The sequence below is a fragment of the Arachis hypogaea genome, chromosome 15 (assembly GCF_003086295.3).
Source record: "Arachis hypogaea cultivar Tifrunner chromosome 15, arahy.Tifrunner.gnm2.J5K5, whole genome shotgun sequence".
NCBI lineage: Eukaryota > Viridiplantae > Streptophyta > Magnoliopsida > Fabales > Fabaceae > Arachis > Arachis hypogaea.
The window spans coordinates 59,251,169-59,253,534 of record NC_092050.1 but is presented as its reverse complement, the minus strand read 5'-3'; the positions used below and the strand labels follow the sequence as shown (position 1 = coordinate 59,253,534).

Sequence of the window (2,366 nt, the reverse complement as noted above, 5' to 3'; positions counted from 1 at the left end):
ATGGTGACATATAATTCTCCCAATACTTTGATTTGGAAATACATGTGGTATAATCAGTGACCACACTTCATCTCTTCTCATGAGTAATTAGACCAAGGAATTGGCTATTGATCTGATTTGAGAGATTGAATTACCAAGGAATTGGAATTCAATCACTTAAGATTGCCAAGGAGATCAATGAATGCATTGATTGAGGAAGAGATGAAAATGAACTTGATTCGGAGAATGCAACATCTCCTAAGCCCAATGAATTCCCCATTTCTGATCTTACCCATTCTCTTTACTTATTGCCATTTACTTTCATGCTAAACTTCCCTTCCCCATTTAAGATTTTGCAATTTACTTCCCGTCATTTATTTTCTACAATTCTCAACTCACTTTCTGCTTAGCTCAACTAGAACATTCTTCCAATTAAAGTTGCTTGACCAATCAATCCATGTGGGATTCGACCTCACTCTACTGTGAGTTTTTACTTGACGACAATTCGGTATACTTGCCGAAGAAAATTTGTTGAGAGACAAGTTTCCGTGCATCAAGTTTATGGCGCCGTTGCTGGGGATTGATTTTGTATCAACAATGATTAAATTGGTGGATAACTAGATTGAGCATTTTTTTTTATTTTGTTTGATTTAAGTTCATTTGAGTAATTTACTTTCTGTTTAGCTATTTTCTTCCCTTTCCCCTACCCATTTTCTTAGTTGTTTGCAATTCAGTCACTAACCCACTAACTGTTTGATATATTGCATCACTCACACTAACAGCATTACTGTAGAAATTACTGTCTACATCTATCTCTCTTGCTTTTGCTTTGTTGGTTGTATGACAGGTAGAAGAAACGGGGCTTCAACTTCCTTTGACTCTGAACCTGAGAGGACCTTCCTTAGATTAAGGAGGGATGCAAGAGGAAAGAGAGTAGTTGGTGTTGAGGAAGAGGAAGAGTACTTTGAACCAGACATGGAGGAGAATATGGAGAACCATCATGAAGAAGAGGCTCACAACCATGGCAGAGAAGGTCCAGCGCATCAGGGTGGACAAGAGAGAAGAGTTCTGGGTTCCTACATCAATTCAAACCCAGGAAACTGTGGAAGTAGCATCCAAAGGCCAACCATACATGCTAACAACTTTGAACTAAAGCCACAGCTCATCACCCTTGTTCAGAACAATTGTTCATTAGGAGGAAGTATCCAAGAAGACCCCAATCAACATCTAACCACCTTCCTGAGGATATGCGACACTGTGAAGTCTAATGGTGTTCATCCTGACACCTATAGACTATTTTTGTTTCCCTTCTCACTCAAGGACAAAGCATCTAAATGGCTGGAATCCTTTCCAAAGGAGAGTTTAGCAACCTGGAAAGATGTGGTGAACAAGTTCTTGGCAAGATTCTATCCTTCTCAACGGATCAACAAGTTGAGAGCTGAGGTACAAACATTCAGGCAGCAGGATGGTGAGACTCTATATGAAGCATGGGAGAGGTTTAAAGACTTGACAAGAAGATGCCCGCCAGATATGTTCAATGAATGGGTGCATTTGCACATCTTCTATGAAGGCCTTTCGTATGAATCAAAGAAGGCAATAGACCACTCATCCGGGGGATCTCTGAACAAGAAGAAGACTATTGAAGAAGCCATAGATGTCATTGAGACTGTAGTAGAGAATGACTACTTCTATGCTTCTGAAAGAGGCAATACTAGAGGAGTGATGGAGCTGAACAATATGGATGCACTGCTAGCTCAAAAGAAGATGATTACCAAGCAATTAGCTTACCTCACCAAGAAGATGGAGAGGAATCAAGTAGCAGCAATCACCACTTCAGTAACAACCCAAGAAGGAGTGAATGAAGAAGCAGAGGGTGATCAGGAACAAGCCAACTACATTGGGAGTTCACCTAGGCAGAACCATGACCCATACTCGAAAACATATAATTCTGGTTGGAGAAACCACCCAAACTTTGGGTGGGAAAATCAACAAGACCAAGGCCAAGATCAGAGATGCCACAACCCCAACAACAATGCAACTCACCAACACTCCACACAGAGGTCATACCAACACCCACCCAACAACACTTCTCAACATCCATACCAAAGTCAAAATGGCCATTCTCATCCCTCCAATCTCAACTCACCATCACCATCCGAGGAAAGACTCTCAAAGATTGAGACCCTACTCGAGAGCATATGTAAGGAGATTCAAGATAGTAAGATGTTCCGAGAAGAGGTGCGATCCAACATGCAGAATCAAGAGGCTGCCATCAAGAAACTTGAGACACAAGTTGGTTACCTACTCCAGCAAACTCCTGTTCATAACCATGGTCGCAACATTGAGCCAAACCCAAGGGAGGAGTGTCAAGCTATCACCCTCAGAAG

The 2,366-nt window shown here is 41.5% G+C and overlaps 1 non-coding gene across 1 annotated transcript; it reads right to left on the bottom strand.

Moving 5' to 3' along the window:
* Positions 1-1,407: 1,407 nt before the first annotated feature.
* Positions 1,408-1,514, bottom strand: LOC112752266 (small nucleolar RNA R71). The gene has a single exon (XR_003176712.1). It is a non-coding gene; the product is annotated as a small nucleolar RNA R71 (small nucleolar RNA).
* Between the last annotated feature and the right edge of the window lie 852 nt (positions 1,515-2,366).